At 39.7% G+C, this 15000-nt stretch overlaps 1 protein-coding gene and 1 long non-coding RNA gene across 2 annotated transcripts in view; both read left to right on the plus strand.

Moving 5' to 3' along the window:
• LOC138350508 (uncharacterized) overlaps positions 1 to 14573 on the plus strand; it is a 24386-nt gene extending 9813 nt beyond the window's left edge. Inside the window, exon 2 of the long non-coding RNA XR_011222141.1 lies at positions 14392 to 14573. This is a non-coding gene — a long non-coding RNA (uncharacterized lncRNA). The remainder of the gene's footprint in view (positions 1 to 14391) is intronic.
• The window catches only part of LOC123761694 (A-type potassium channel modulatory protein KCNIP1), a gene marked incomplete in the record, with an annotated part of 348780 nt that overhangs the window by 115027 nt on the left and 218753 nt on the right, over positions 1 to 15000 (plus strand).

Consider the following 15000-nt stretch of genomic DNA (forward strand, 5'->3'; position numbering starts at 1 on the left):
TGGTTTAGGGTACTGGTTTAAGGTACTGGTTTAGGGGGACTGTTTAAGGTACTGGTTTAGGGGTACTGGTTTAGGGTACTGGTTTAGGGTAACTGGTTTAAGGTACTGTTTAGGGGTACTGGTTAAGGTACTGGTTTAGGGGGACTGTTTTAAGGTACTGGTTTTAGGGTACTGGTTTAGGGTACTGGTTTAGGGTACTGGTTTAGGGGTACTGTTTAAGGGTACTGTTTAAGGTACTGGTTTAGGGTACTGGTTAGGGGTACTGGTTTAGGGACTGGTTTAGGGTACTGGTTTAGGGTACTGGTTTTAGGGGTACTGGTTTAGGGTTACTGGTTTAGGGTACTGGTTTAGGGTACTGGTTTAAGGTACTGGTTTAGGGTACTGGTTTAGGGTACTGGTTTAGGGGTAATGGTTTAGGGTACTGGTTTAGGGGTACTGGTTTAAGGTACTGGTTTAGGGGTACTGGTTTAGGGTACTGGTTTATGGTACTGGTTTAAGGTACTGGTTTATGGTACTGGTTTAAGGTACTGGTTTAGGGGTACTGGTTTAAGGTACTGGTTTAGGGGTACTGGTTTAGGGGTACTGGTTTAGGGTACTGGTTTAAGGTACTGGTTTAGGGGTACTGGTTTAAGGTACTGGTTTAGGGGTACTGGTTTAGGGGTACTGGTTTAAGGTACTGGTTTAGGGGTACTGGTTTAGGGGTACTGGTTTAAGGTACTGGTTTAGGGTACTGGTTTAGGGGGACTGGTTTAGGGGTACTGGTTTAAGGTACTGGTTTAGGGGTAATGGTTTAGGGTACTGGTTTAGGGTACTGGTTTAGGGTACTGGTTTAGGGTACTGGTTTAGGGTACTGGTTTAGGGTACTGGTTTAGGGTACTGGTTTAAGGTACTGGTTTAGGGGTACTGGTTTAGGGTACTGGTTTAAGGTACTGGTTTAGGGTACTGGTTTAGGGTACTGGTTTAAGGTACTGGTTTACGGGTACTGGTTTAGGGTACTGGTTTAGGGTACTGGTTTACGGGTACTGGTTTAAGGTACTGGTTTAGGGTACTGGTTTAGGGTACTGGTTTACGGGTACTGGTTTAAGGTACTGGTTTAGGGGTACTGGTTTAGGGTTCTGGTTTAGGGTACTGGTTTAAGGTACTGGTTTAGGGGTACTGGTTTAAGGTACTGGTTTAGGGGTACTGGTTTAAGGTACTGGTTTAGGGTACTGGTTTACGGGTACTGGTTTAAGGTACTGGTTTAGGGGTACTGGTTTAGGGTTCTGGTTTAGGGGTACTGGTTTAAGGTACTGGTTTAGGGGTACTGGTTTAAGGTACTGATTTAGGGTACTGGTTTAGGGTACTGGTTTAAGGTACTGGTTTACGGGTACTGGTTTAGGGTACTGGTTTAGGGGTACTGGTTTAGGGTTCTGGTTTAGGGTACTGGTTTAAGGTACTGGTTTAGGGGTACTGGTTTAAGGTACTGGTTTAGGGGTACTGGTTTAGGGTACTGGTTTAGGGTACTGGTTTAAGGTACTGGTTTAAGGTACTGGTTTAGGGGTACTGGTTTAAGGTACTGGTTTAGGGTACTGGTTTAAGGTACTGGTTTATAGGTACTGGTTTAGGGTACTGGTTTAGGGTACTGGTTTAAGGTACTGGTTTAGGGTACTGGTTTAAGGTACTAGTTTAGGGTACTGGTCACTATGGCCATCAGACACAAGAGTTGTCAAATTATCTTGACAACCGTCAAGATAATTTACCATTTTCTCTTGATGTGTTGTCGTTTTCTGAATATTTTTTTGCAAAGGCAAAAAAAAATGTTGGTAGACCATTTAATTTTAGCCAAAAAGTATTTGGGTTTGACGTCGATATTTTACGATCTATCGGAGAATTTGAATTGTTTACGGCAGGAATCACACTAACAATTGAGACGGGTTTTAAACCAGTCTCGACAAAAAATAAAAACAAAATACTTTTCTTTTTATTCAACTTTTTTTTTTTAGATACAAAATATTGGACATATAAAGCCAATTCAAAATGTTTAAAGAAATGTTTGACTTTCGTGTATTTTGACCTGTTAACCGTGGACTCTTGTGCCACATCTCAGTGTGTGTGCGAGCCATCAGGATTGTTGTTGTTTAAGATTCAGCTATTGGGAACAAAAAGTTGCAAGTAGCACGGGCTATGGTGAGCCCGTAGTGGAGTTACCTGGCACAGGAGCGGGGGTTGTAACTGTGGCCATCAGGACCTCTGGGCTATTCTACTATTCCTTCATACAACACAAATCTGATTTGTGGAATATTGTTGCTTGAAGTGTATTTCAAATTTGATCTCGTCTCAAAGCCAAAAACCAAAAATCAGACTAGAGAAGCAACCATATTTACAGGAGAGTAACTTTCCTGAGGTTTTTCCTCTGGGTAAATGTTGTAAACGCCTTAAGAACGTGATGGTTGAGTGGTATTGAGAGTGGTGATAGTCCACCCTGTTACTTTAAATATGGGTGTGGGTGTGTGGGCGTGTGCGTGTGTGGGGGCGTGTGCGTGTGTGTGGGCGTCTGGGTTTGGCATGTGGGTGGAATTTTATTACAATGCTACAGTTTACAGAGAACACACACATATATAACCATATAACAATCATATAACAATATATAACAATATAACTCTCTCTCTTCTCCCTCTCTCCCACTCTTCCCCCCCCCCCCTCCCTCACCATATTTATCTCCCTGTGAAACAAAGTGTCTCTATATTGCCGCCTTCTTAAGCCCTACTTCTTAATTTGGCGGGATAAGTTAAGATAAATCTTCAGCAGCAATATACACCGTCCACTCGTATACCTTCCCGGCTCCCTGCACCAGGAAAGTTATGTTCTCACACCTATGTTCTTCTCTCTGTAAACACGCAGGATTATCTTGCTGGCCATCGGCGTAGATGGCGCTCCCGTGAGCGTGGTCACTGTCCCCCGACAACCTGTCCCCCGACAACCTGTCCTCCGACAACCTGTCCTCCGACAACCTGTACTCCGACAACCTGTCCTCCGACAACCTGTACTCCGACAACCTGTCCTCCAACAACCTGTCCTCCAACAACCTGTACTACGACAAACTGTCCTCCAATAACCTGTCCTCCGACAACCTGTCCTCCAACAACCTGTCCTCCAACAACCTGTCCTCCAACAACCTGTCCTCCAACAACCTCTCCTCCAATAACCTGTCCTCCAACAACCTGTACTACGACAAACTGTCCTCCAATAACCTGTCCTCCAACAACCTGTCCTCCAACAACCTGTCCTCCAACAACCTGTCCTCCAACAACCTGTCCTCCAACAACCTGTCCTCCAACAACCTGTCCTCCAACAACCTGTCCTCCAACAACCTGTACTACGACAAACTGTCCTCCAATAACCTGTCCTCCAACAACCTGTCCTCCAACAACCTGTCCTCCAACAACCTGTCCTCCAACAACCTCTCCTCCAATAACCTGTACTCCAACAACCTGTCCTCCAACAACCTGTCCTCCAACAACCTGTCCTCCAACAACCTCTCCTCCAATAACCTGTACTCCAACAACCTGTCCTCCAACAACCTGTACTACGACAACCTGTCCTCCAACAACCTGTCCTCCAACAACCTGTCCTCCAACAACCTGTCCTCCAACAACCTCTCCTCCAATAACCTGTACTCCAACAACCTGTCCTCCGACAACCTGTCCTCCGACAACCTGTCCTCCGACAACCTGTCCTCCTCCAAAGAACGTCGCTTTTCGATCGTATGCCTTACTTTAGGCCAAAAAATCATCGTACTAGAAAATGGAAGCGGATCGCGAAAGTGACATACTGTCCCGTTTTCTGTTTTGGGTCCACTGGTAGGTTAGGAAAGACCACGTTAAACTGACCGTTTTCTTGACGTCGGCAAACTTTAGGATGACGAACTGGGCCACGCTCTACCCCCTGTGTCTGCTAGCGTGTGTGAGCCACACTCACCTGACCTGAACTGTTTATCTTGAGTTGTGAAAGATTCCGAAATTACGGGCTCACCATAGCCCGTGCTACATGGACACTTCGTTCTGAGTAGCTAAATCTAAAGCAACAACAACAGCACAACGATTCCGAAAGAGGAATCCACGTAGCGGTAAGTTTGGCGCCAAAACCAGTCTGCAAGAACTGTCTTATCAAGATTATTATTCAATGTTCTACAACGTTGGTGAGATAGGAGATAATTGACTTTCTACTCAAATGAACGCCTGCAACTGACAGGAGATTGTTGGTCAATCAAGCGCCTCCGTCCATAGCGTGTTGTAAGCGCCAGTAGTATTTAGAAACAGTTGATTGACAGTTGAGAGGCGGGCCGAAAGAGCAGAGCTCAACCCCCGCAAGAACAACTAGGTGAATACACATACCAGGACGCAGCCTGTAACAGCTGTCTAACTCCCAGATACCTATTTACTGCTAGGTACCAGGGGCATCAGAGTGAAAGAAACTCTGCCCTCTGTTTCCGCCGGTACCGGGAATCAAACCCGGGCCACAAGATTACGTATCCAGCGTGCTGTCCACTCAGCCACCAGGCGTCCACTCAGCCCTGTGTGTGTGTGTGTGTTCTTAATTTAGTGAACCATTGATTATTTGTTCATGTTATTATGTTATGTTATTTTGTGTGCGTGATGAAGTGTGGGCTTACCTGCAGGGCTTTGGTGGGCCGAGCCGTCAGTCCCAGGAGAGCCTCCCCCTCGTTTAGTGGAGTGCTAACCCTATTTTTATTGTGTTGTGCTGCAAGTGCCATGTATGTTTACATTTGGTGGTTATTATTGGCCCGAACAATATTTTCCAGATGTGTTGTGTTGTGTAGTGATCCGGGACGAGGGGTCATCAGTGGGGGCTCACTCTGGCCTGGTGTTGTTGCTGGTGACACACACAAACATGCTTCCTTTGGAGCCTTTGGAATAGAATTTGACATATACATGTGCAGGCGATGAGTCACAATAACGTGGCTGAAGTATGTTGACCAGACCACACACTAGAAGTTGAAGGGACGACGACGTTTCGGTCCGTCCTGGACCATTTTCAAGTCGATTGAGAATGCTCCAGGACGGACCGAAACGTAGACATATCCATATTAAAGCCTTCCAAGTCTCTAGCAGACTGAGACTCGTCTCATTCAGACGGTGTCTTCACTATCCAACTTCACTAGTTGTCCATAATATTTATTTTCAAACTATCTCTAATTTAGACTTTTTAATTTAGTGTCTTGGGATAAGTAAGTCGACTACGGGGGAAGGCATCATCTGCTGACGAGAAAATCATGTAACCTCGTGATACCTGTTGCCGATTTCTAGAGTTCTTCTGTCTCGTGGCCAACTTTTCCTAGTGATTGTCTGGTCTGTGTGGGAGCTTGTCCTCGTAGCCCGAAGACCAGCTGTCACAGCCGACGACCAGCTGTCACAGGCAGGTTGACCCGGTAACCCCGCCACAAACTGGTTCAGTTCTCTCCTGAAAGCCTCCGCTGTAATGTACGGTAAATAAGGTCTTGCCTCGAGTCCTGGACTACAGTTTACTGATACCTTCAGTTTACAGCCTCAGAGGTACAGGGGAATATCATCACTCAAGATTCAGACACCTACCTTAACATACAGTGTCCTCAACCTGTCGAGTACTTGCACTCAAACTGTACTGTTTAACGGTACTTCGTATTCAGTAATATATTATTTTATATTATTAATCGGAATCATGGAATTCCTGGATGTTTGTGCCTTGTTGCAGTACCGAGCACTGTGGTTAAGATGCCACGGTGTACTCCCTCTGGGCCAAGAGATTGTCGTATTAAGATGAGTTAATGTAACCGAAACGTCGTCGTCCCTTCAACTTCTAGTGTGTGGTCTGGTCAAGTTAATGTTATCAGTTCTCAAACCCTTAAATCCCGTGCTGTTTTTACCAATGTTAATCTTCCAATAAGACAAACTAGGTAATTACCTTAGGAGGCAATAATGCTGTGTGATCTACGGACTCCGATGAATTGTTGTTCTCTCTATAAAAACTCGCAATCAATACTAAAACAATGGAATTGAATGTTTCCTGTTGTTTGGTAGAATGTTGTGTTTGGTCCCCAGGGGCGTGTGTGTCAACCCGTTCTCGCAAATTCGTAAAGTCAATATTGACTTATTAACTACGTGCATAGGTGATATACTAAACATAATAGATACCCTTAAAAAGATTCATAGAAAACACCGACCTTACCTAACCTTGTTAGTATCTTAAGATAAGCATCTTATTGCTTCGTAATTACAATTATTACTTAACCTATACCTATTATAGGTTAGGTAATAATTGTAATTACGAAGCTATAAGATGCTTATCTTAACATACTAAGTAGGTTAGGTAAGGTCGGTGTTTTCTATGAATCTTTTTAAGGGTATCTATTATGTTAAGTATGTCACCTATGCACATATTTAATAAGTCAATATTGACTTATTAAATTTGCGAGAACGGGTTGTGTGTGTGTGTGTGTGTGTGTGTGAGTGTGTGTGTGTGTGTGTGTATACGGCCTTGGCAACACAGAAAACTAGTCCGTGCAGTAATGTGAGTTTTAATTAATTTAAACTGTTTTTATTCTTGAATATTTTATTTCTCTCTGTGACACTTTGTCAATTACATTTACAACTCCTGAATCCTCCTAAATAGGTCATCATATGCAAATATGCACAATTAAACCCCCAAGAACGGGATGTATCTACGGGGAAAATATTGAAACTATACAGTGGGATCGAATCCCACTTCCCCTAGACGTTTAGGACACACGCACAACCGACGGAACCATGATGAGCTCATCGTAGTGCGGTAAAGAGTGCATATATATATATATATATATATATATATATATATATATATATATATATATATATATATATATATATGTCGTACCTAATAGCCAGAACTCACTTCTCAGCCTACTATTCAAGGCCCGATTTGCCTAATAAGCCAAGTTTTCATGAATTAATGTTTTTTCGTCTACCTAACCTACCTAACCTAACCTAACCTAGCTTTTTTTGGCTACCTAACCTAACCTTACCTATAAATATAGGTTAGGTTAGGTTAGGTAGGGTTGGTTAGGTTCGGTCATATATCTACGTTAATTTTAACTCCAATAACAAAAAATTGACCTCATACATAGAGAAAAGGGTTGCTTTATCATTTCATAAGAAAAAAATTATAGTAAATATATTAATTCAGGAAAACTTGGCTTATTAGGCAAATCGGGCCTTGAATAGTAGGCTGAGAAGTGAGTTCTGGCTACTAGGTACGACATATATATATATATATATATATATATATATATATATATATATATATATATATATATATATATATATATATATGCGAACAAGCCAGAATGGTCCCCTGGACAATATGCAACTGAAAACTCACAAACTGATATATATATATATATATATATATATATATATATATATATATATATATATATATATATATATATAATATATATATATATATATATATATATATATAATATATATATATATATATATATATATATATATATATATATATATATATATATATATATATATATATATATATATATATATATATATTGTTGGGGTTTCCCCTCTCTATTATTCTCTACCCTTACTCTGGGGTAAGCAATAGTTATGCTCAAGATAACTCACCGTAGCCCTGCGGGTCTTCCCTCGATCCTCACGGCGCCACTGCACGCCAGGAGAGTCTCCCAGTCAATCTTAACGGCCTCTTATTAAGAAAGAGTGAGAACACGACTCGTTCACCTCGACTGTCGTGTGCCCTCCCCAACAATAGGGCTCTACGGTTAAACACAAGATCGCCAACTGGTGTTTAAGGTGGCCAGTAACACCCTCAGTGGACTGGTGTATTCAGTGGTAGCCTTGGCAAGGTCACACTCAAAGATCAGGAATCAGGCAGGTACTTATTGTTATCACTCTATGCTTACAGGTATAGTATAGCCACAAGATCAATGGAGGGGATGATAAAAACACAAAGAGAGTTTTGTATTTTACTTAAAATGTATGAAAGATGTCACAAGGCCACACAATAATTGATAAATCAACTGATCCTGACTCGGCCGGTAATTCCCACGGATATTATGCGATCACTAGAGGGCAACACTCTCCCCCTCCTCATCAAGTGTCAAGAACAGCTGATTGCAATGGCCTCTCCGCGCGAACTTTGCTTGTTTTCTAGATTCACGCGCGCTGTTCCTTTAAATTTTCCAATATTACTAGAGACTCGCACACTCGATATTGGCACAAATAAACCGAATTACTTAGTTACACTGTACTCAGGCTCAAACAGTCTTTTCTACAATCAATGCTATAATGATTCACTGTAATGGCTTCACATTGTTATTTATCCAACAATATATTATGAAATATTAACACTGGAGTTTTCAGTACTTTCTCTCGTGGGCGATAACGCAATAATTCACTGTACTCACAAATGATTATTCACTGAATGAACATAGACATATATATGGTATATAAATCAATCATCAATACATGGAAAATAATTAGTTTCTGGGCACATAGCCTAACCTCCAAATACTGGCATAATCTTATATATAATTTACCACTATATGTTCATATCAAAATCTATAGAAAGATATACACAACACAGTAAATTTATCACTGGTTCCTGGTGCCTGTACACACCAATAATCAACATGAATATTACAAGTACTCTTGATAGTACTGTCTAGCACACTGGTGCTTCACCGTGACATAGGTGAGACTTGCTCACGACATATAAAATCTTCAGGCTAGATAATATAGCCAAATAATATAGCTAACTAAAGGGGAATGGGGAGGGAACTAGAACCACCTACTTCACCCTATCCTCCGATGAAAGTCGAGATGTAGCTCCTGGTCCTCGTGTCGGGAACGCCCCCACACTACACGTCGTCGTGTCCTACCAGAGCCTCTCGTCGTCCCACCGTTTAGCGCGTCGTCTCCGTGCCTCCTCACTGCAGGTCCGTCCTCCTCCTTGACTTCTTGAAGGTTGGAGTCGGTCTCCTGGCCGTCGTCTTCTCCCAGCAACGGCTGTCGCCTACGTCTCAGCTACAGTCGTTCGGTTTCCCCAAATAGTCCTCTCTTCCTCAGCTACCCAGTGGCTCTGTCAGCCACTACGCTGTCACGAACTGGTGAATTGCCACAGACGTCAACATACGTCACTGCACGGCTTCACTGCTACTGGCACAGTACCTGACTGGAGCACTTGTTTCTCAAATAACCGTCAATTCCCTCTTCTGGTTCAACACATGAACTAGGGAAGACTTCTCAGAGTACTGGCGGAATTCGGGTGACGCGTAAATCCACGGTAGTGGGAAACAGCTGTCCGACAGACAGGACCACTCGTCGCACGTCCGACCTCTATGACGTGTCGAGTCTGACTGATGGCGCCAGCCCGGCGCGCTGGCCGGACCCCCTTCCTTCGTGACGTCATTTTCGCCACGGGAGGTTTTCATTGGCTCCCAGTGCCACATTGCTGTCGGTGACCAATCCGGTGCCACTGACGTCACACGGTTTTGGCGGGAGATCAGGGAAGCCAGCGCCATCTTGGCTCCCTAAAGGGCCTAAACCACAGGCCAAAATATTACTATTTCACAAATTTCTCGGCTCTCCGAGAACACTTCACTCTCTCCCATATATCAAATTGTAGCCTGCAACGTAGAGAACGCTTGGGAAAAGCAGACATGACTCTTACTGCAGGCGTGGGAGAATTATAAGGGGGGGAACTCCGTCACAATATATATATATATATATATATGACAATCACCAAGATTGGAATCACCAAGAAGGAATCACCAAGAAGGATTCCTTCTGAAGATGTATTTAATATACGAAAGTACTTAAGGAAATTCCTGTTTCATTTTCCTCCGTGGTCTGACATTGTCACATTCTTAATCACGTGTTTTTTTTCGTGATATACACACACACACACATATATATATATATATATATATATATATATATATATATATATATATTTATGATCTCAAGAGAGAACTGTTCTTACATTTAAAATAGTACCGAAGCTGTCTGAAATTTATGTTTTTTTGCGGGATACTTTGAAAGATATTTTTTCTTCAAATCATAATTTTTCTTATAATGAGAATTTTCTTCTTAATTTTCGACATTCTCTTCGATTTCTAAGTGTACCGGAACTGGTTTAAACAGCGGTCAGGTGGTTAAATCGGAGTTGGTCTTAATCTAGACAATTCGATGGAGTTGGAATATCTGAACTTTGAGAAACATGGTGATTACAAATAGTTTCCAAAACAATGGAGCCAGGGTGGATTACAACCCCCCCTCCCCTCCACTACCGGTCACATGGGAGGCACCAAGTCACTGTTTCTGGCACAGTTTGAGTGGCCGGTGATTAGCCAGTGCCTAAAGAAAATATTATAATAATATTTTATTATTAAAATTTTTTTTTGCTGGCTGTATGTTTCCCTTCACACAAGAGGATATATTTGTTTATGATACATATTTTGTTTTGTGAAGAATTTTCTTAAAATGTAGGTGTTTAGATGAGGCCAGGCAGCAGCTAGGTCAGAGTGCGGGGATTGACTCCTAAAATACGTCGTGAACATTTCCACTCTGCGTATAATTTGCATTACATGTAAGTCAGCATCCTGTAGGTCCCCACGGGACCTGATTTCCGGGTTTCTGATAACATAAGGGAAATATATAAGGGGACCCTTTAAAGATATAATAACACCCAGATGCTTTTCGAAATACATTCAACTTTAGCACATTTGACAGGATTGAATTATATATTCACACCCATATCTTTCCACATATTTCTATACAAAATTGTGTCTAGCATCTTTGGTGCTAATAGTATACATTATCTTTAATATTTATACATTATACATTATTTATACATTATATTAACAAATTTGCCTCTAGCATCTTTGGTGCTAATTGAACTAGATGATCAGTATACATTATCCTTAATATTTATACATTAGCCTTAATATTGCCTAACGACCAGTCTCTTTACTCTCTCAACAATCAATAAAATATAGACAGCAAGTAATAAAGGGTTAAACACTGCTCTATATTTTGACCTCGTGTTATAGATATAAATTTTCACACAAGACAATTATTCTGTTGACAGCCACCTTGCATCCCAATACGAAACACCTGGTTACCTGGTTGATACCTGGTTGACGGGGTTCTGGGAGTTCTTCTACTCCCCAAGCCCGACCCGAGGCCAGGCTTGACTTGTGAGAGTTTGGTCCACCAGGCTGTTGCTGCTTGTAGCGGCCAGTGTTGCTGTGAGATAAAATCTTGCGATATCCATTTAATGTGTCACAGCGTCAGTGCTTCGATAGCATATTGTTTATACATAATAAACCGGTTATCATGAGCGCCTGTGTCGTGTGAACATGTGCAGAGCCTGTCTTCAAACGACTAATACGAAATAATGCGTAAATATTCCCGAAACAAACTTAAGTTTTGTTTTCCGTAAAAAAAACTCCCAAAATGGCTTGAAGGAGAAAAATATTTTTTGGAACTTTGAAAGATTAATCTCATTATGACGTCATGTGGATTATCTCCCGAAATCCATTTTCGTCACCGACGCAAAAATCTTGAGATATATTCAGAAACGCCATCGGGCCTTTTTTTTTTTTAACCTTTTTTAAATAAAAAAAGGTGAAAAAGCTGTGAAGTTAATCCGAGGGTTGAAAGCCTGGCACTAATGGTTGGGCTCAGGGTAAGTCAGATGTATGAAGGAGAAAGTCAGGTGTAAATCGAAGTTGCAAGAGAATGGGAGTCAGGTGTATGGAGGAGATATGAGAGTCAGGTGTGTGGAGGAGGTATGAGAGTCAGGTGTATGGAGGAGATATGAGAGTCAGGTGTATGGAGGAGATATGAGAGTCAGGTGTATGGAGGAGATATGAGTCAGGTGTATGGAGGAGATATGAGAGTCAGGTATATTATTATTACTAATTGACAGAATTAGTAATTATTATTTTAATAATTATTAATTATAATTATTAGTTATTATTATTGACAAAATTTAATTTAAATTTTGCCTAATCTTAGGGGATTTCAATTAAGTCTTATTAAAGTGAGGATAATGCTGGTATTCACTGTCATACAGGACAGAGGGTCATACACGAGGCAATAGGTCTAAACGGTAGGCTGAAGCACATATATATATATCATGGTTACAATCAATGTTTTTATGTATGAATATGTAAAATCAACTTTCTATTATGCACTGCCACACAAGGGCAGGGATGGGTTCATAAGTGATGCAGCTTAAAAATAATATCAAATTGTTCTTCATTCTTTAAAATGGACAAGAAAAGTTTTGATAAATTGTTAGGATGTCTTCCAGTACGCCAGATTCAATAAAATAGTTACACAGTTGGTGGTACAGGGGGCCAGGAGATCTAAAATATTTTACGGTTTCACATTTAACAATATAGTGTTCTAGTGAATGCATTAAAGGTTTATCACAGAGTTTACAATCTGAATATTCTGGTAGTGGCTCAGCCTCACTAACCTGAAAGATGTGCCAATAGCCAAGGCGAATTACCACAATGACTACATCACATTGCCTGGTCCGGTTACTGCATAATGATAATAACTATTGTATAAAATTTGTGTGGATCCCATCCCATGTTGGAGTTGGAAAACCTGAATTTGTTGATAGATTGGCTAATGAGGTTGCAGGAAACAAAACACTGATTATGACTTTGAACTATCTAGTGCAATTATTAGAAACATACAAATTACAGAAATTAATTCAGATTTAGAAGAACTAAGAAATGTCCAGAGACCTGAAAGCTGCAGTGTTAAAAGCTATGACAACTTTTGTAATAATAAGTCAGGTGTATGGAGTAGATATGAGAGTGAGATGTAGAAAGGAGAGGAGAGTCAGATATGTAAAGGTAAGAAGATTAAGTTGAGTGAAGGAGAATTGAAAGAATTTTATTACCTTCTCTGTCTCTGCTTTCATTTTGCAATTTCACTTTTTGACACTGATATGCTCGTTTGTTTCGTATACAATTATTATTAATGTTTTGGTATATTATTTTGTATTAAATATATCTTCAAGCATATTTTCCGTTAATATATATATATATATATATATATATATATATATATATATATATATATATATATATATATATATATATATATATATATAATCTTTTAACATAAATATTAAATTTACATATATTAATGTATCAACAGTACACATAATAATTTCCATAGCCCTAAATATATATATATACCAGGGAAATTTTATTTAAGGGGGCTCGGGTTACGATATTAAAAGTTGTTCTAGTGCAATCAATACTTACTGACGTTTTATAAGTAAAAAATGCTGCAACTGGTCCAAGTTCCAGCATCGCAGCCTAAATAGAAAGGGAGGAAAAAAAAATACGAATTTTAGACGATTTTTCAACATTTTTCTTCGTGTTACTACAAACACTTTAGTGTCAACCGAAATCATTTCTATGACATTCAGCTATCACATTAGCATATAATAAAGGTTTTCTTGCCAGATTTCTATCCCAAATGTATTTAGTGCAATAATACAAATTTTCAAAGTTTCCCTAAAAAATTATGCAACAAAATGGTGTTTATAATTATTTATAAAATCAGTAAACCGACTTAGGAAGACAGTGCGGCAACAGATTTTAGAGATATAAACTTTACATATAAGGTGTAAGTTTCATGTAAATTGAATACAAAATGAAAGAATAGAGATAATGTTTATGTTACTTACAAATTAATAGTAAAAAATAAAGTCTAAGGTGCTGCCATCTGTGGCTGAGGTTGACATCAACCAATTTCCTCCAAAACTGGCACCCTTTCAGATAGGCGTACGTGCAGTCAGGTGTATAAGTTTCATGCAAATCGACAGATAAACAAATAAGAAAAAAATATGAACAAAAAATTTACCAACATTTTTTTGATAAAACTCATTATTAATTTTTTTTATTATATGCTATTGTGATAGCTGTGAGTCATAGACATGATTTCAGTTGACACTTGTGTTTGATGCTAATTTTTAACCATTTTGGAAAATTTTTGACACATTCAATATTTTTTTTCCCTCCATTCCTATTTATGCTGCGATGCTGAGACTTTTCCAAGATGAAACCCTTTTCATATACAACTAGTCAACAAAGTTTGACTGAAATCGAACTAGTTTTCATTTACTGCATATTTTTGGAAATTTGTGATCCAATGCCCCCTTAAAGATTATGTATGAGAGTTCTTATTTCTTCACATACAGCCATAGTTCAGTTCAAGAAGTGTGACCTCGTCATCTCACTGTTATTCATTTTCCACCCCAGTCATTCACTCCTCACCATTTCAGAATCTGTCATTTATTTCTTTACAGGTTCTGGAAAGATGAAGATGGAGTGACTCTGATACACACACGATAACAGTGAGCTGACCGCTGAACACTTATTGATCTGAACTATGGCTATGTGGGGAAGAAAGAAGACTATTGATGTGTATTCATTGTAAAATATTTCCAGTTTATATATTTAGGACTATGAAATAAAATTAATAAAATAATCTCTATAATTTGTACTCCTAATTTACCTAAAATAAAACTGGCTGAATATATATATATATATATATATATATATATATATATATATATATATATATATATATATATATATATATATGTGTGTGTGTGTGTATGTGTGTGTGTGTGTATGTGTGTGTGTGTGTATGTGTGTGTGTGTGTATGTGTGTGTGTGTGTATGTGTGTGTGTGTGTATGTGTGTGTGTGTGTATGTGTGTGTGTGTGTATGTGTGTGTGTGTGTATGTGTGTGTGTGTGTGTATGTGTGTGTGTGTGTATGTGTGTGTGTGTGTATGTGTGTGTGTGTGTGTGTGTGTGTGTGTGTGTGTGTGTGTGTGTGTGTGTGTGTGTGTGTGTGTGTGTGTGTGTGTGTGTGTGATTATTTAGAGATAAAAATGTCCAAGGGTTTGAA

The sequence above is a fragment of the Procambarus clarkii genome, chromosome 5, assembly GCF_040958095.1.
Source record: "Procambarus clarkii isolate CNS0578487 chromosome 5, FALCON_Pclarkii_2.0, whole genome shotgun sequence".
Taxonomy (NCBI): Eukaryota; Metazoa; Arthropoda; class Malacostraca; order Decapoda; family Cambaridae; genus Procambarus; species Procambarus clarkii.